This window comes from Cydia pomonella, chromosome 28, assembly GCF_033807575.1.
Source record: "Cydia pomonella isolate Wapato2018A chromosome 28, ilCydPomo1, whole genome shotgun sequence".
Lineage (NCBI taxonomy): Eukaryota > Metazoa > Arthropoda > Insecta > Lepidoptera > Tortricidae > Cydia > Cydia pomonella.
Window position 1 is genome coordinate 10,085,952 of NC_084730.1, and position 21,140 is coordinate 10,107,091.

The following is a 21,140-nucleotide window of genomic DNA, read 5'->3' on the forward strand; positions in this document are numbered from 1 at the left end:
ACAAATATCGTGCATTATTATTGAATAATGTTCACAGATAGATGTCCATTAATATTCACATAGATCACATAGTTAATCCTTATCAATAACTTGCTACTTCTGCTAAATATTAACTTTAAATACTTACGTTACGTACTCATAATCGGCACAAAGTATTCGCGAGCTTATCTACAATCCATTAAGGTCTATTTTCCAACGGCAGCACAGCACGGTGCGAACTGTTTTTGTTATTGTAGATAAATTGTAGTCAAATAATTTATTTAAGTATCTCACATTTAATAAGTGATTCTCGCTTCGTCTCCTCCATTCGGAAACATTCGAAATATAATTGAATTGCAAGTCTGGCTTCTAATCGTTTTGACCGTCTATTAACATAATAATTCTAATAAGAATTCCTTTCGCACCTATTGTAGCGAGATAAATTATTCTTCGCAAATATTATTTAGCATTTTTAAGTCGAGTTGTGTATTCGGTAGTATCGTGGCGGGTGGACCTTATAGCATAGTACATAAGGTTGAAATTTGTTTGTTCTACAAGTTGTTTTGTTTATCGAAGAAGTTTCTTTTACATTTAATTAACGCGGTTGCTTCATATTCAAACTAATCATGTCTAAGGCACTTGCTCGTCGTAATTTGCAATTGAAACGCGAAATATCGATCAAACGAATCGATGAATGTTTGGCGGCTGGGTTGCAGGCTAAAGTGGATTCCTCGCGATTACCATTGTTTATGTCTAGATTTAGCAAAATAGACGGCTATTGTTCTAGTTTTGAAACCCACCATTTGAAACTCATTTCGGAAATAACAGATGTGAACGAATTAGACCAGGAGGATGTTGTACGTCAAGAATTTGACGACAAATATTTTCAAATAATCGAAATTCACACTTCGTTGTCGACCGCGACTACTATCGAGGGCGAGACAAATAGAACCGATTTGTCCGTTAAGTTGCCTCGTTTAAATCTCGTACATTTCGATGGCAACATTAAATCGTGGGGAACATTTTATGATATGTTCAATACAATGGTACATCAAAACAAACGATTGTCAAATATTGAGCGGTTCTCAATTTTAATTTCACTCCTTTCGGGTGAACCATTGCAATTATTAAAAGGGTTTCCTTTATCGGATAGCAATTATTTAGATGCTTACGCGGCTTTGATTGATAGATATAATAACAAACGAAAATTGGCTTTTCGTCATTGGGAAGAAATTCAGAACGCTTCGTTGAAATCTAATTCGCCTAGCGAGTTACGTCGACTTGTAGACACTTTTAGAGAAAATATCGCGGTTTTGAAAAATCTGAGATTTCCCGTCAACGATTGGGATTTTCCATTGTTTTATTTATTGATCAATAAATTGGACCAGGATACCCGTCGTCGTTTTGAACTGCAAAACGACAACAAAGATGTACCGTCATTCGAGTCGTTGTTAGAATACGTGAGTAAGGCCGGTCAAGCGTTAGAGCTCGCCGACCTCACCGAGTGCGCCGCCGCCCCTGCGGCACGCGCACCCACGGCACCCGGGCGTACCGCCCGCGCTCACGCCGCGCCGCGCACCGCTGCCTGGCGCCCGGCGCAGGATCGTGCTCCTGCGGGAGCAGCCTATAAAACGCTAGTCACCACTAGCGCCACCTCGATCGAATCGTATTGCGTGTTATGCAAGTCAAATCATGACCTTGCTAAATGTGTTGAATATCGGAACAAGACGCCTCACGAGCGCTTTTCTGTTGTCAAGGACAATCGGCTCTGCGTCAACTGCTTACGTTCTGGACACGTAGTTAAAACTTGCCCCTCAAAGTCTCGTTGTCTAAAGTGTAATGTTGCCCATCACACTACTATTCATTTCGATGTCGATAGCGGTAATTCCAAAGTCAGCGTCGCTTCTTCGGCCTCGACCAACGCTGGCGCCGCGACTTGCTCGTCGTCCTCGCCCCTCGACACCCCAATGCACGTACCTGACAAACAAGTGGCCATGCTCGCATCCGATCCAACACCTGTGGGTCGAATATCTCTTTTTGCTACTGCATGCGTGGAGGTACTAGATAAGTTCGGTAGTTATCAAAAAATTCGTATTGTCATAGACAATTGCAGTCAGCCAAACCTTATTACGCGACGTTGCGCGCAGCGGCTTGGACTTCCGATACGACAAAAAAATACCTCTATTGAGGGTGTATGTGAGGTGTCAACGTTGTCAACTTCTTATACCACTCTTAACATTCGCAGCATGAAATCTGATTTTGAAATGTGTGTCGAAGCCTTTGTTACACCCAAAATCTGCAGCGATCAGCCTGCAGTAAAAATTGACATGGACCAGTTGTCATGCGTCAAAGCATTTGAACTCGCCGACTCTAATTTTGATAAACCTGGATGCATTGACGCCTTATTGGGAGTGGATGTTTTTTGTCAAATATTTTTGGGTAACCGCCACAACTGTGACGATGGACCCACAATCTTTGAGACCAAGCTTGGCTGGGTTATCATGGGAAAGGCCCCTTGCGCAACTTCCCATTCCCAGACTTCATTGTTTTGCTCGATCGAATCGCTCGATACCCAAATTCGAAAATTTTGGGAAATTGAAAGTCTCCCTAACTCTTCGCCCTTAACTGACGATGAAGTCATGTGCGAGAAAATATTCGCCTCGACTCACGCACGTGACTCGAACGGGAGATATATCGTACACTTGCCGTTTCGAACCGTCGATCCTCGTTTAGGTGACTCGCGCGCTCTTGCCGAGCGCCGCCTGCTCTCTCTCGAAAAGAGACTCTCTCGTGAACCGGAACTCCGGACAGAATACAATAATTTTATGCGTGATTATCTCGATGCTGGTCACATGGAACCAGTAGCACCCCAGTCAGACGGGCGTGCTTATTACTTAGCACATTTCTGCGTGCTCAAACCCAGCAGCACCACCACCAAATTGAGAGCGGTCTTTGATGCTACTGCTCAGCCTACTGGAGGCCCCTCGTTGAATGACCAGTTGCTCGTTGGACCGAAACTACAATCTGATCTCGTTTCGATATTACTTCGCTTTCGTTTGCATGCGGTTGTTTTCACAGCCGACATACGTCAAATGTATCGACAAATTTTAGTCTCTCTTACCGATCGAGATTTCCAACGCATTTTGTTCAGGTTCTCCCTCGATGAACCTATACAAGAATTTCGTTTAAACACCGTGACCTACGGCATGTCTTCGTCCAGTTTCCTAGCCATTCGAGCCCTGATTCAATTAGCTATTGATGAAGGCAAAAAGTATCCTCGTGCGGTTGACGTCCTCAAACGAGACATTTACGTCGATGACGTGGTGACAGGCGCTGAGTCTGTCGAATCAGCTCTCGACCTTCAGTCTCAGGTGGTTCAGATCCTAGAGAAAGGATGTTTCGAACTTCGCAAGTGGTCGAGCAACTGTCCCCGTCTGCTCGACAATCTCGACCCAACCCATTGTCATAATAAGACGCTCTCTTTTGATTCGGAACCGACATCTCCTGTTAAGGTGCTCGGTATGGAGTGGAACCCGTCCAGTGACGCGTTCACTTTCACGGTCAATGCGCTTCATGAAAAGTGCACAAAACGAAATATTCTTTCGGAATTGGCGCGCATATTTGATCCTCTTGGGTTTCTTACACCCTTGACACTCTCGTTCAAGCGCATAATTCAAGAACTTTGGACTCTCGGTTTGGATTGGGATGTGGTAGCACCCCCCAATATCAGTCAAAACTGGTTTCGTTATCGTTTAGATCTCGACTTGTTGTCGTCTCTCGAAATACCTCGATTCATTCCATCGACGAAGTCCTGCAGTGTTCAGCTGCATGGCTTCTGTGACGCTTCCGAGGCAGGATACTCGGCTGTCATTTACTTTCGCATTCGACATAGTGATGGTAGCATCACTATACATTTGATAATGTCACGCTGTAAGGTCTCTCCTTTGCAACGTACTTCTACCCCCCGTTTGGAACTGTGCGCTGCAGTTTTGCTGACAGACCTCGTTAAACACGTAAAGGAAATTTACAACGGAGACGTCCAATTTGAGGATATTTTCTGTTGGTCTGATTCCACTGTGACACTCTCCTGGTTACGTTCGCCATCGCAACGCTGGAAAACTTACGTCAGTAACCGCGTAAGTCACATACAAGAAAGAATACCCGCTGGTCATTGGCGCCATGTCACGTCAGAAACCAATCCAGCTGATTGTGCCTCTCGCGGAGTGACTGTTCGAGAACTTGTAAATCATCCTCTATGGTGGACAGGCCCGGCTTGGTTGGCACTTGACAGTAGCTCTTGGCCAAAGTTACCGTCGTCTATCGAACCGCAATCGGACTTGTTGGAAGAACAAAGGGTCCCCAAGCAGACCGTGTTGTTTACTGCCGTCAACCAACTTGATGACTTCTTATCCAGACATTCGAGTCTCAATAAGGCTAAACGCATTGTCGCTTACGTTCATCGTTTCGTACATAACTGTCGTAACCCTGACAAAAGACGCTTCGGCCCACTTGTTCAATCGGAACTCGATGGTGCCCTTACTAATTTAGTTAAGTTAACTCAAGACAAGTCATTTTCGAATGAGATAATATCTCTAAAGGAAGGTAAAAAATTGCCTAAACAATTCAGAAAACTCAGTGTTTTTATCGATAATTCCGGTTTGCTGAGGGTGGGCGGTAGGCTGGTTCACTCTGAACTTGATTATGATTGCAAGCACCCTTTACTGCTGCCCAGTCAGGATCGCATGACACAGCTCGTCATCGACCAAGTACATAACGATAGTCAGCATCCGGGATTACGCACGCTAAATTTCTTGATTGCACAAAACTTTTGGATACTGGCTTCTAAGCGCGTAATTAGTTCTCGCCTATCGAAATGTATAAAGTGCTTCCGCTCTAATCCAAAACCTTTGGTGCCCCGTATGGCAGACCTCCCAAAAACTCGTATTTCACAAGTAAAACCTTTCTCGTGTATCGGTGTCGATTTTGCGGGTCCTTTTCCCACATACATTAAACGCTATCGTGGAGCTAGGCCTTTTAAAACACACGTGTGTTTATTTATATGTTTTGCGACCAAGGCTTCTCATGTCGAGCTTGTTATAGGACTGACCACCGAAGCCTTTCTCGCTGCTTTGCGTCGATTTATCGCTCGCCGTGGCCGTTGCCAACGCATACATTGTGACCGAGGTACGAATTTCGTAGGCGCTTATAACGCATTGCTACCTCTCATGCAAGACGCAGCTTCTCGTGAGAGTATCGAATTCTCTTTCAATCCACCAGCCGCACCCCACTTCGGCGGCTTGTGGGAAGCCAACATCAAATCGTTTAAAACGCATCTTGCTCGCGTTGTAGGGAATCAAATCCTAACTTATGAGGAATTTCTTACAGTGGCCGCACAAATTGAATCGGCCCTTAACTCACGGCCACTCTGTGAGATGAGTTCCGATCCAAACGACATGTCAGTGTTAACACCCGGACATTTTCTCACCTTAGAGCCCTTAACATCACTTGTAGATACGTCAACTAGCGACATAAACATTTCTATTTCGAATCGTTGGCAGCTTGTGCAGAAACTTCATCGTGATTTCTGGAAGCGATGGCATTTGGAGTATTTGCATACATTAAATCAACGCGCGAAATGGCACTCGGATATTGACGAACCCAAGGTGGGCACATTAGTATTGATTAAAGATGAACAACTGAAGCCACTTCATTGGTCTCTTGGTCGTATAGTATCTTTGCATCCGGGCAAAGATGGGATCTCCCGTGTAGCTACGGTTCGGTCACAATCAGGTCTAATACAAAGACCTCTGGTAAAGTTGTGTCCTTTACCTATAGACTAGTTTATTCTTAAAATACTTTGTATTTGGTGGGCGGAATGATCGGTCCGGACACCATATCTAGTTTAGTTTATTTGTTATTTTTTTGAGACATTTCATTTCTATATCGTAAAATGGAACACATTAATTAGCGACAGTAGGTAGGGTACTTTTCGAATATTTTTTGACGTTTATAAAAAGCCAGTGGAAGGTAGATAGATTTCGATGGCTGCTCATGGCCGTATACGCAAGCTCGTGCGTCGTGAAAAATAAAAAAATACCTAAAAACTGTCGATTTGTGTGCTCCAAACCCTCACCGGAGCCACTACAGCATCAGCTCGCCAATGAAGAGTGTCGGTACCGACAAAGCGATTCGTCGTGCAGAGACCGGGTGAGTTGGCTTTCGAGCTATTTGCTTTCACTGGCGTAGATTGTTAAATTTCTCGTTGTCTAAAACAATTTCCCTATTCGAGGGCGATTGTACACCCAAACTTATACTTTTTGCCAGCATACCTATTGGCACATTACATTTACCAATAACTATACTGCCATATGACTTTATACCAAATTGGTACCACCAATCGCCAACAGGCAGTGCATCTGTTACCTAATGCACTGCGCTTCCATCATCTATTGGAGATTGGTCATTTACTTCAATTAATACATTACTTTATTTATTAGTTGAAGTACATTGCCAACAGGCAGGGCATCGGTTACCTGACACCCCAGCGCTTACATCATCTATTGGCCATTAATTAATTACATTAAATCATAGTTAGGTATCATTACATTATACCTTAACTGGGACTTATTATCTCATAACCATCATCTTTTTTACTTCAGTGGTGTGCTTAGTTAAGCAAGTAAGAGGTAAATGACGCTTTCATCATTCATTCATGATCAGATACATTTTCACTTTCGGATTCGGTTGATACGGGTTCCTTAAAGCAAGTCCATGGAAATATTTTGTCAATGGCAACTACAGCCTCGTACCTTTTACTTGTTCTTGTGAGTGGCGTATCCTCAACTACGAACCTGTCATTGGGAAGAACCTTTTTAATTCTATACGGCCCCCTACATTTTGGCTCGAGCTTCTTTGACTGACCTTCGATCCCTACAGGTGTTCTTATCAACCTGACTAAGTCACCTCTATACCTAATACCAACTTTCCTGTGTCGATCATACCTTTCCTTATCTTTATCTTGTTGTGCTTTAATTAAGTTTTCAGCATCGTTCCTAATATTGTCTAAAGTTTCACCGACCTCAGGCGTGACATCATTTATTATTTCATTCATTAATCCCTGAGATGGATTAGTCATATTTCGTCCAAACAGCATTTCCGTGGGAGTCTTTTTAGTGGTGGAGTGTACAGAGGTATTAATACCTAATTGGATGTCTGGCAAATGTTCATCCCATAACCCATTCGCTTTTTCGTGGTTCATTGCCCCGAGCGCTGCCAATATGGTGCGGTTGTAACGCTCCACTTGGCCATTTGCTCGGGGAGTGGCTACAGCATTCATAACATGCTTTATGCCAGTTGATCGCACAAAAGCTTTAAAGCTCTTGCTAGTAAAACTAGTGCCTTGATCCGTTATTAAACGCGTAGGCGTGCCAAAATAACTAAAATGTTCTCTAAATACCCTAATACTCGTAGCTGATTTTGTGTTACGCACAGCAGTGAGGTTCACAAATTTAGTGAACGCATCAACGATGACCAGAATGTAAGTATTGCCGCGTTTCGTACGTATAAAAGGACCTAGATGGTCCGCGTGTATAGTGTGAAACGGAACACTAACTTTGGGTATTGGGTGTAATTCACCGGGTTTGGCACCACTTGGGAGCTTGTGATGCGCACACTCTAGGCAAGCAGCGACATATTTTTTTACAAATCGCCTCATTTTTGGAAACCAATACGTCGCTTTTAATCGCGCTAGAGTTTTGTCAAACCCAAAGTGTCCCACATCGTCGTGGTTTGCTTTTAATAGCTGCCACCTGGTGCCCTTCGGTACGACCCAACGAATATTATTATCAGCTAAAATTCTGTATACACGTCCATTCACTAGTTTGTAGTTATTGAAAATATCAATGGCCTCTTTACATTTAGGATCACTTAAGGTATCCGCAATATTTTTAATATCTTCGTCAGTCTGCTGTACAGTGGCTAACCAGTCATCCGAGCCGATAGTAAGAACATCTAAAACGTGTTCAGTTTCCCGATCGCTACTTATGGGACCTCTGCTTAGGGCGTCTACGTGAGCCATTTTATCGCCAGCACGATATTCTATTGAGCAATCATACTCCAAAAATTGTAACCACCAACGAGCGATGCGAGGTATTAAGTCACGCTTACTCATTGTGGTACGCAAAGCGTTGCAGTCGGTCACTATCGTGAATTTAATACCGAGCAGATAGTGTCTAAATCTATTTAACGATGCGATAATAGCGAGAGTCTCTAGCTCGAACGAGTGTAGCTTTTGCTCGTCGGCATTAGTCTGCCTACTATAATACGCAATTGGTTTTAACGCCCCAGATCCATCTTGTTGTAATAGTATTCCGGCTACCCCATACTTGCTTGCGTCTGTGTGGAGTTGCGTTGGCACATCAGGGTTATATAGTGCTAGGACCGGTCTTTCAATCAAAATTTGCTTTAATCTATCAAATGATGCAATTTCTTCTTGACCCCATTTCCAAACGGCTTCCTTCTTTAGGAGACTGGTCAATGGGCGAGCTATCAGAGCAAACCCTGCAACAAACCTCCTAAAGAAGCTAGCAAGTCCTAAGAACCTCCTAACTTCGTGCACATTTGTTGGCGCGGGAAATTTTGATATAGCCTCAGTTTTGAGAGTACCCGGTCTGACTCCATTTGCACTGACTTCGTACCCCAGATATTCAATTTTATCGAAGAAGAAATTACATTTACTCATTTTAAGCGTCAAGCCACTCTCTGCCAGTAAACGCAACACCTCCTCCAGTCGTAATATTCCCTCTTCAAATGATTTGGCTGGAATTAATATGTCGTCCATATAAACCAAGGCATATGACGAAGCAGGTGAGTTTTGAATAATTTTATTCATTGTACGCTGAAAAACAGATGGCGCGTTTACTAGCCCGAACGGCATCCTATTGTACTCGTATTGACCTTGGGGGGTCACAAAAGCGGTTTTATCTCGTGAGCCTTCAGCAATCGGAATCTGGTAGTAGCCAGATGCTAAGTCAAGTGTAACAAATAAGGAGCTGCCGGAGAGCAAATCGAGTTGATCTTCGATTCGAGGGAGGGGATAGTGTTCTTTTTTCGTTTTACTATTTAGGGCGCGATAGTCTACGCATAACCTCTTTTCCCCAGTCTTTTTACTCACTAAAACGATCGGGCTTGCGTAAGGACTGTTAGATTCTCTTATAATACCACTATCTAACATTTCTTTGACCATATCCTGGACTAGTTGTCGTTCGTTGTAAGATAAACGATAAGGGCGATATACTACGGGATCCGGATCGTCAAGTTGAATCACCATTTCAGTTTCAGTCGTAAAACCTAAATCCTTTAGGCTAGTTGAAAAACATAACTTGTACTTATCTAGTAATTGTTTCAGAGTTTCCTTTTGTTGCTTAGTTAAATTCTCTCCACAACTGATTGGTGATTCATCTGACGCCAACTGTTCGTTAATGTTTACCTTCAGTACTTCTAAACTCCTGACTAGTGTCTTACTACGTGTTACTAGACTGCCCTTATCTATAACCAAATCATTCTTACCGATATTTTGAATTAAGATTTTGCCAACCCCTTGAGTTAAGTTGTACTCTCCGGGCAATAGGTAGTGCTCACGGTCAACTACCTTACGAACGGTTCCGTTGACATACACACTACCTGTAAATGTATTAGAAGAATTAACCGGAATAGCTTTTAATTCACCACTATTTACTCGTGTGGTCTCACTGCACACAAGGGGATGAGTCTTAACCGATTCTCCTCCGCCGTCTTCATTATTCCTTTGAATAATGAGGTCAGAGTCCGTTTTGACTATTTTTACTGATGGTCTCTCAGTAAACGTGTGGCCTAGTAATACAGGATAGTTAATAAAATAGTCGTCTACCACCACTACCTCTACATTATGCTCTACCACACCTTGAACCTCAACCGTGACGTTTGCTTTTCCAAGCGGGGTGTACGGTATGTTACCCGCAGTTTTTAATATTGGGACCTCTTCTACAGCCCAATTTAATGCCAGCCGGTGAGCGTCACTAATGCGTATCAAAGTCCCTTCGCATCCTAAATCAACGAAACACTCCGACAAAATGTAATTTATTTTTATAGGCATTTTATATTTAGCACTCGAGTCACCTGAGCTATCAAGTTTCAAAACTTGCTTGGGTTTTAATTGGGTACTTTGTATAGTTTCGGGACACTCAGCGTCAAGCTTTAATACTACTTTGGGCTTCAAGTCATTAGTTTGCTTAGTTCCCGGACACTCAGTATCTTTATGCCCCAAATAATTACACTTAGTACATCGAACTTTAGGTTTCGGACATCGGTAAAACGGATGGCCAGCTTCATTGCAATTAAAGCAGGTCCGGGGTCCTGACTTTTGTGAATTAACGTCATTTTTGCTATTTCTTACAATATTATTCTGCGAGCGTTTTTCTCTATCCTTAAGTCGTTGCGGCTCGTTAGTGTTTCTATCTTGACCTACTTTAACAGTCTTTAAAAACTTGAGTACTAGCTCTGGCTCTGTAAACTCAGCTCCCTGAGCACCTAACCTAACACCACGATCTTCAATTCCTGCTATAATACAGTCTACCGCGCGTTTACCTGATATCTCGCAGCGATTTAGGAGATTCATTTTTGCGTAGTAGTAAACTTCCAAAGACTCCCCATATCGTACTTTCTTATTAAGCATTTCCATTAACAAATCCGCATAGTTGTCTCTAGTTGGAAAAGACTCCCTCAGCTTTACCTTCCATTCTTCCCACGTAAAAAGTAATGAAGGCAAACCCTGATACCAGGTCTTCGCTACCCCTGTTAATTTTGGTAGGGCGTAATGAATCACTTGCTTATCACCCCACCCATAGATTTGAGCACATTCATCTACTTTGTGAAGCCACGTATCAACCGTTTGTTCCTTACATAATGGGTCAAAATCGGGAATTACATTATTTAAAACAGGAAACTTATCGCGATCGCTATTATTCTTTAAACCTTTAAGAGCTTCAATAAACTTTTCCATGAACATATTATTAATTGACTCACGGTTGGCGGCTCCTGGAGTTGAAGAACGCCGGCACGAAGCATTCCGCCTCGGTGTACTCGGGGTACGCAAGCGCGAAGACTTGCGCATCGGTACGTTCCGACAATCTGTGCGGCGCGGTCCGCCTCCCATAGATGTAGGCGTTCGTGTCCTGTAGCGCCCTGACCTTCTATGCTGCGAAATCGAACCTGTCCGTCTTGAATGGTGTGACCGAGATCGTGACCTCGTCGTCGTAAGACGCGATCGCCTTCCTCTTGAGCACCTTGACCTCGAACGGCGACGGCGGCTGTCGCGCCCTCCTTCGCGCGATCGTCTCCGTCCTCGACCACTGCTACGGCTTCGACTCCGAGTCTTGTCACAGAATTGTAACGGTGGTGTCATCGTCTCACGCGAAGTTACTCGCCTTTCGCGTTTTCTCCGAGAACTATTGTTTTCATCGTCCATGATCTCGTGCCCTCGAAATAATTTAAGAAAACATGTCAATAAACAAGTGATATTTTATTATTTAAATCTAAAAATAGACTGTTACGGTTACATCACTATTACTTCCAATCAATCAATATTAACGGTTCCTCAATCAGTCAGTCTGAATTGACCATCAATCTTACATCAATCCTCCATCGATCACGATTGACCATCAATCATGATTGATCACCAATCCTACATCAATCATGATTGACCATCAACCATCCATCAATCACGATTGACCATCAATCCTCCATCAATCATGATTGACCATCAACCTTCCATCAATCATGATTGACCATCAATCTTCCATCAATCATGATTGACCATCAATCCTCCATCAATCTTCCATCAATCATGATTGACCATCAATCTTTCATCAATCATCCATCAATCACGACTGACCATCAATCATGATTGGCCATCAATCTCCATCAATCATGACTGGCCATCAATCTTCCATCAATCATGACTGACCATCAATCACCCACCAATCATGACTAACCATCAATCCCATATCAATCATGATTGACCATCAATCCTATATCAATCACGATTGACCATCAATCATGACTGACCATCAATCACGACTGATCATCAATCCCACATCAATCATGATTGACCATCAACCATCCATCAATCACGATTGACCATCAATCCTCCATCAATCATGATTGACCATCAATCTTCCATGAATCATGATTGACCATCAATCCTCCATCAATCATGATTGACCATCAATCACCCACCAATCATGACTAACCATCAATCCCATATCAATCATGATTGACCATCAATCCCATATCAATCATGATTGATCGTCAATCCTACATCAATCATGATTGACCACCAATCACGATTGACCATCAATCACGACTGACCATCAATCATGACTGACCATCAACCCCCCATCAATCATGATTGACCCTCAATTCTACATCAATCATGATTGACCATCAATCATGACTGGTCATCAATCCCACGTCAATCAAGATTGACCATCAATCCAACATCAGTCATGATTGACTATCTATCTTCCATCAGTCATGATTGACTATCTATCTTCCATCAGTCATGATTGGTCATACATCAATCATGATAGTCTATCTGCCTAACATGATCGACAATAGGTCAGTAATCAATCAGCCACAAACTACCATCACTTTATCCTAACGAGCCTTCAATAATCATGATTTTCCAAAATCGCGGTAATACTCTAACACCAGTCACAGTCATTCACTTTCTCATTTCGGTATGAAACTTAAATACGCCACAGCATATCACAAATCGCAGCATAATTAATAACGTATGTATAGTAGAATAAAAACAATCAAATAACAAAAAAAACATCGATTTGATTTGTTGCTTTAGTAACGGATAAAAAGTTTGTAATTCAAAAATAAATATAAATGTAGAAAAAAAATACACCACTTAGTATAATCATGTAAAATATTGGAACCGTACAATCTACATTCGGGTAAATTGCTGGTACCTACTTGACTAAATTGATAAGAAAAACACTTACGTTTTATTTTTCACTTGCGGCCAACCAATTTGCGGGTCTTTGTTTTCGATCCAACTTCTGATATGTAAACCAATGGATTGGTTTAACACTCAGGTTATGAATTTTGTACGTGAAATCACACAACAGACTTGACAAAAACTATTTATTTAATATGACACCTCACTTAAACAATTGTACAACCGTCACTTGCGACTGCCGAGAAACGAATACCGGGTTCCAACTTTCAACGTAGAAAACGTCATAGTCTTACTTGTCTGTGATTGGCCGTCTCGACAAACTGTCAATACCGGCCAATCACGGACAGTCAATACAACGACTCTTTAGTAATATTTTGAGTAAAATACTGACAACTGAATATAGATACGCATAAAATTATAACAAATATATATACATATAGGTACGTCAAATATATTATATAACGACAGTAATTTGAGAACAGTAAGTAAGAAGTGTTTTATTTGTAAATATAGGTAGCATTACATCGGTGGTCTGTAACATGTAACAAATTGTATCATTATTAAAATATAATTTACAGTACATATGGGGCTACTTTATAGCACTAGTGCGAGAAGTAGCATATTACGTTACTGTGTCGAACATTTAAAGGGCCATATGTACCGGTGAAAATACTACGAATACATACGAATCCAACTACCCGCAGTAGGATTAAAGTGTTATTAGTGAGAAATAAACGTAATTATCGCGAAAAAACAGTGAAATACTAAGAGTACCATATATATAAGTATAACAGAAGCTACATATAGATTGTCGAAGATTGACGTTGACAGCTGGGGCTGCCACACGAAAAATACTATAAACTTCCGACAGCTGTCAAAAGCATTAGCTACTTACCCGCTGTTTCGGTTAAGACCTCGCAATTGTAAACATAATGGAAAATCAGATTATGGACAATATCATGGCAAAACTTGAAGAGCAGTTTACAAAACAAACAGAAAGCATTACAAAAACCATTACGGACAATATTTCGGCCACTATAGATGACAAACTTAAACTACTTATTGCGGAAAATCAAGAACTAAAAAAAGAGGTTGTCACCCTGAAAAATAAAATACAGCATATGGAATTAGAGCAAAAGAAAAATAATATAATAATATATGGTATAGAGGAAACGGAGAGAGACCATACACAACTTTTGGAGGAAGTACTACAAACCCTTAACACTGCAAATGAGCAAGCAAACATTGAGAAATGGGACAAATGGGAACTAAGTAATGTGCGTAGACTAGGGAAGCCTGATAAAGACAAACATAGACCTATCCTTATTTCAGTTACCCTTGCATGGAGAAAATTCGAGCTATTTAAAAATAAAAGACTTTTACCAAAAAATATTTATATCAGCGAAGATTACCCAAAAGACATACTGAATAAAAGGAAACAACTCAGAGCGCAACAAAAGGAAGAAATAAAAAAGGGTAAACAGGCTTATCTGCGTTTCGACAAACTGATAGTAACTGAAAAACCTGAAAATCTCCGTGAAAAAAGGAAGCGTGATAACACTGTGTCACCACAGAATCAAGGCAAATCCAGGGAGACCGAAATAAGGGAGGAGCCCAAGAGGATAAACAGAAACAGTATGAAGGAGTACCTGTCAAGACCATTGACCCAACCCATAACTGGACCAACTCCAAAAAACTAATAAGAAAAAACATATTAAACCGGAAATCCATCCAAGCACCAACAGAACACATACTAAAACAAACTAAACATCCTCCCCCAAGCCGGCTGGTCCCCGTGGGGGAAAATGACCAAAAACCCTCCATCCAAAATAGACACTAGAAACTGCATAAACAATAAAGAGGAAGGAAATTCAACCCAATCATGTCGACAAATAATACAAACACAAAATATGCAACAAATTTCAACATCAAACAAAAATAAAAATAATAATATGAATAGAAATAACGATATTTATGCAAACAAAAGCAAGAGTATAAAGTTAAGAAAAGAACAAGGCCTTAAAATATGCACATTTAACGTGAGATCCCTATCAACAAAAGAAAGATTTTTAGAACTAAACAATGCAATAGATGAAATAAAATGGGATATAATAGGACTTGCAGAAGTCAAAAAGTTAGGATATACCATTGAAGAACACAAGGAGTACATATTTTGCTATATCGGAGAGACACGAGGACTTCATGGCGTAGGCTTCCTAATAAAGAAATCTCTAAAAGCCAATATATTGAGTTTTCTGGGAATATCGGAAAGAGTGGCTTTGCTTAAATTGAACTTCAAAAAGGGACCACTATCGCTAATCCAAGTATACTCTCCTACTGAAAGTTCCAGCGAAGAAGAAATCACGAAATTCTACAATGATTTAACAAGAGCACAAGAACTGTCTGATAAAAACAGGCTAATTATCGGTGATTTCAATGCTAAAATTGGACAACCTAAACCTCATGAAAACCTAATAATGGGCAAATATGGTTATGGCAAACGGAACGCCCGAGGCGAACGCCTCATACAATATGTGCAAGAGAACAAACTGGCAGTGATGAACACATATTTCAAAAAGAAAAGTTCCAAAAAATGGACATGGCTATCGCCAGATCATAAAATAAAAAATGAAATTGACTTTATATTGAGCACCAACCCAAAATCTGTAACAAATGTAGAAGTTCTGAACAAGACAAGCTTTCCATCTGACCACAGGATTGTAAGATGCTCTATAAATATTCAAAAACCAAAAATTAGCCGAGGATCATTCAAAACCATGCCCAACAAATTGAAATCCACACATGAGAAAAACAACTACATCCAAAACCTAAAAAAGAACCTACCAGAAATGCGAGAATTTTTAAAAAATAAGACGGTACAATCCTTAAGTGACAAACTGGAAGAAGCAATCACAAACAGCCTCAAAATGGACATAAAAGAAAACATTAAATACAAGGAAAAGATCATTAGTGAACAATCACAAAAATTAATCTGTAGAAGAACAGAACTTAAGTTTACAAAGAACAAGACCAAAGAAATGAGAGAGGAACTAAAGAATTTGTTTAAACAAACCAATAAATCAATCAAGAGAGACTATGCTAACTACAGAAAATATATTATAGAAAAGAATATGTTGACATACCGAAGTTCAAAAAGAGCCTATAAAGAACTATCCACGCACAAAAATTGGATACAAAGTTTAAACAGCGAAAAGGGCGAAAACAAAGATAGAACAGGTATAATAAAATGTGCCACGGCTTTTTACACTTCTCTTTATGAAAAACCACCACATGATATGACACAAGATGTTGAAAAAGATAATAGTAATAAAGATATGGCGGGAACACTAATAGACCCAATAACGGAAAGAGAAATAATGACTCAAATTAAACAACTAAAACCCGAGAAGAGCCCAGGTGACGATAACATCACAAACGAAGCCCTAAAAATTGGAGCGCCAATCCTCGCTGCATATCTAGCAGAACTCTTCAACTTAGTACTGGAAAATGAAAAAGTACCACTGCCATGGAGTAAATCAAATATAGTATTACTGTACAAAAAAGGGAACCCGCTTGACATCAGTAACTACAGGCCTATCAGCTTACTATCAACAATATACAAACTATTTTCATCTATCATCCTAAGAAGAATAGCACCTAATATTGACAGGAATCAACCGATAGAACAAGCTGGCTTCCGGCCGAAATATTCAACAATAGACCACATTCACACGATAGAACAAATTATATGTAGAAAAGTTTAAGGAATTCAATAAACCACTTTACATAGCTTTTGTGGATTATTCCAAGGCATTCGACAGTATAGTACACCCATCCATATGGACAGCACTAAGAAATAATGACATAAACAAAACATATATAAATATCATAAAAAACATATATTCAAAGAGTGTAAGTAGAGTGCAACTTGAAAAACAAGGGGAAGAGTTCACAATTGGAAGAGGGGTGCGGCAGGGAGACCCACTATCTTCAAAATTATTCATAGCTGTACTTGATGAGATTTTCAAAAACATTAATTGGAAAAATAAAGGCTTATGGATACTTGATAAAAAACTAACACACCTAAGGTTCGCGGATGACATTGTTCTATCTAGTGAATCAACGACAGACTTAGAATCAATGCTACAGAGCTTAAACTCTGAAAGCAAAAAAATTGGTCTACACATGAATGCCTCCAAAACTAAAATTATGACAAATAGTCAAAAGAAAACAATAAATGTAGAGGAAAAACCAATAGAATACGCTCAGGAATATGTATACCTAGGTAAATTGGTGTCGTTTGATGCACATAGTAATGAAAAGGAAATAGACAGACGAATAAGTATAGCTTGGAAGAAATACTGGGCCCAAAAAGAAATTCTTAAAGGGAACTATAGTCTCAATATAAAAAAGACTATAATGGACTCTTCCATTCTTCCAAGCTTAACTTACGCTAGCCAGACATGGGTCTACACAGAAAAAGTAAAAAATAAAATTTTATCTTGTCAACATGCTATGGAACGAAGTATACTGAGGCTGAGAAAAATACAAAAAACGAGAAACGCAGACATCCGCATGAAAACTAAATTGACAGATGCCCTTGAATTTAGTTTAAAACAGAAATGGAACTGGGCCGGGCACTTGTCAAGATACGAAGACAGGAGATGGAGTTACTAAATAACTAAATGGCCGGGCCCAACAGGCAAAAGAAAATGGGGAAGACAAAAGAAAAGATGGGCCGATGATATAATAACCACAGCAGGAAAATGTTGGATGCATATAGCAAAGGACAGAGGAAGGTGGAAAGGAATGGAGGAGGCTTTTACCCTCAGAGGGGCCACATAACAAAGATGGAAGAAATAGTTGTAAATTAAAAATACATTGCAAAACTTGTTAAGTGGAAAAAAAGCTTTAATAATAATAATAATAATGTACTGTAAAACGTTGTACGATACATGTGCGAATAGGTAATTCGCAACTCGTGTCGATTTAAAACACTCCCTTCGGTCGTGTTTTAATTTATCGCCACTCGTTTCGAATTTCCTATTTTTCGCACTTGTATCGTAATGTACTATTTCAGTGTCAATCAATCGCAATGGACCCGGAGGTGGAGGCGGATGAGACGACCGCGGCGGTGCGGTGGATGTTGTCGGGGCGCGGGGCGGGCGGGGGGCGCGGGGCGGGCGGGGAGCGGCCGAACTCTTCAAATGTTATAGGTACATGTATGGTTATTTTTCTATCTATGTATATTTGTATCAATGTGTATTCAAAACGTGCATTTCATTAATTTCAGTGATTGTACACTTTTGTTTGTGTTTGTCATTCATTCACCGTTACTTCTGTTTTACTCATTTCCTCAAAGGTTCACTGGGAGAGATCCCATACAGGGATAAGTTCGCCTTTGTTGTATTTAATTTACTCTGTAACTGTAACATACATACATACATACATATGGCGCTTTTGGTAATATTTGTAGTCGGTTTTATTTTTTGTTAAAAAGTTTTTATTTATTACAGGTTCCTACAAAATAGTTCATGTAACGAAACGGCCAAGCCACATATTTTGACTAACAATAAGGTGTAGAGTTTGTGAAGTTAGGGCTTGTAGAATTAAAAGCTTGGCTCTACAAGAGATCTGATAACTTTTTGACAGTCGAGCCTTATGGATTCGTCTTGGCAACATTGTTCATGAAAAAGTTTTTGGTGGGATAGTCTTTACAAATGCAGAGATTTTTGTCCCCCCCCCGCTGCAAACATTTTTCTATCAGTTATCTCTGCAGCTGATTGTACACAAATGGATCTTATGTACAGCTGAGCTAATTAGGATTACAGTATTACCTTATATAAAAACTTCCATAATTGCATTTGCCACAAATTATCTTTTGTAACTGCGTGATTTTTCGTCTGTAAACTTTCATCTGCGACTGTGCGCTTACAACTACAGTGAAACCCGCTTAAAAAGATTCTGAAAAGACCAGGCTAACACAAATATAAACATTACTAACAACGAAAAAAAGATATGAAAAGAAGTTGTACGAACCTGTGCTAGATATTAGTCATATTACGCAGGGTATCATATTAGATGTGATCGTATCAAGCCGGTTCAATTGTAGTCGTGACGCGATGTCGAAGGTAGAATGAGCACGCATTCGTTGCCTCAGTGTGGGCGCTCCAACTACGAGACTGTTGGCGTCACCGGCGTGTTCTGTTCCAGACGCCGCGCGCACACACACACCGCGGACACGCGCCACACACACGCACACAACAGGGGCAGTCGACACACAGGCACACACACTGGGGACAGACGAGCCACACGAACTCCACCCCTGCACGACGTGTGGAAAACGTTTCAAGAAACGATCATATTTAAACCGACACCTTCTCGTTCATACTGGAATAAAACGTTACACCTGCACCACGTGTAACAAGACCTTTTTACGAAGCGACAATTTTAAGGCGCACGAACGCACCCACAGCGGCGCACGACCGCACGCCTGCGCTGTGTGCGCTATGGCGTTCGCACACAGGGTGTCGTTAGAAGTACACCAAAGAATTCACACCGGTGAACGACCATACGCCTGCGATGTGTGTGCTAAAGCGTTTGCAGCTCGGGCTGTGTTAGCGAGACACCAACGGGTTCACATCGGCGAACGACCGTACTCTTGTACTACGTGTAACAAACAATATAAATCCCAGAGTGGATTAGTTTGGCATGAACAGAGTCACTCCAGTGAAAAGCCGTACTGTTGTGATACGTGTAACAAAGCGTTTAAAAAACTAAGAAATTTTAAGGTGCATAAATGCATAGGAGAAAACCCGCATTCGTGCACTATATGTACAGAGACGTTTGCAAATACGACCCGCTTAGAGAAACACATGCTGCGCGCTCACGGGGCTAAACGACCATATTACTTTTGCAGCAAGTGTAACAGGCCATTTATAAAATTGCGCAGTTTAGTCAAGCACGAACGGGGCCACAACGACGACCGGCCGTACAACTTCGCCTGTCATATATGTACGAGAAAGTTTGCAGCTGAATACAGTTTACAAAATCACATACAACGGCATCACGAGAGTGAACGAGTACCCGAGTGCAAAATGTGTGGAAAACAGTTTGAAGAATCGAGTAGTTTAGGAGAACATGAAGAAACACACAAAATTGAAAAAGCATACACCTGCGGAATGTGTTACGATGGGTTTGACTGTTTGAGCGACTTTCAAAATCACGCACGAGTTCACATGTAACAATAATTTTACGGAAATACCAACGTATTCTAAAGTATTAAGGACGCTACTGGGATATGGATAAAGTTTCTCAAAAATAAATATGGGTACTGTAAAAGGGGGATGGCCTATTGGGGAGGACGTTTTCTATATTGAAACTACGGATGAAATCCCTGTACAGAAACAAAAAGAATTGATAGAAGAGCAAGTACAAGAAATGTTGAACAATGACATCATTGAACGTTCACAGAGTCATACGCTTCGCTTGACCAGTCGTCATTGTCGAAAAATGTCGAGAACCACGTTATTGCATCGATTTCAGAGCTCTAAAAAGAAAATAAAAGCCGATGCTTATCCCATACCGAAAATTAAAGATCTCGCATGCCTAGAAGGAGCGCGTTGCTTCGCGGAGTTCTTGGGAAAAGGGAAAGAGAAAACAAGTTGATGAAACTTCCCAAACCTAATCAGTAATATTTCCTTAAAAACCCTCCCATTTGGCTTGAAGCTACACAAGCAGTATTTCAAAGAGCGACGGATACAGTGCTAGCAGACTTCAAATACATAACAGTTTTGTCTACCATAACAGTATATTATCCAAAAACTTTCAAGGAATTCCTGTCAGCCCTAGAACAAGTGTTAAGGAGATTTCAGAAGGCAAACGTAACCTTAAAACAAACGAAGTGCAAGATCGGCTATACAAAGTTATCAATCTTGGACACAAGGAATTGAATCAGTAGCGGAAAAAGTCAAGGCTATGCAAGACGCGAAACCACTAATCCACTTGAAAGAACGTCTACATTGGGTTTGTTCTCCTATTATAGAACATTCAGGAACAAATTCGCCGATCGCAAATTTGAAAAGACACCTGAGGTACAAAATGCAATTGAAGAAATGAAGACAAGGATATGTTAAGCTCTAGTGCTACGTTACTT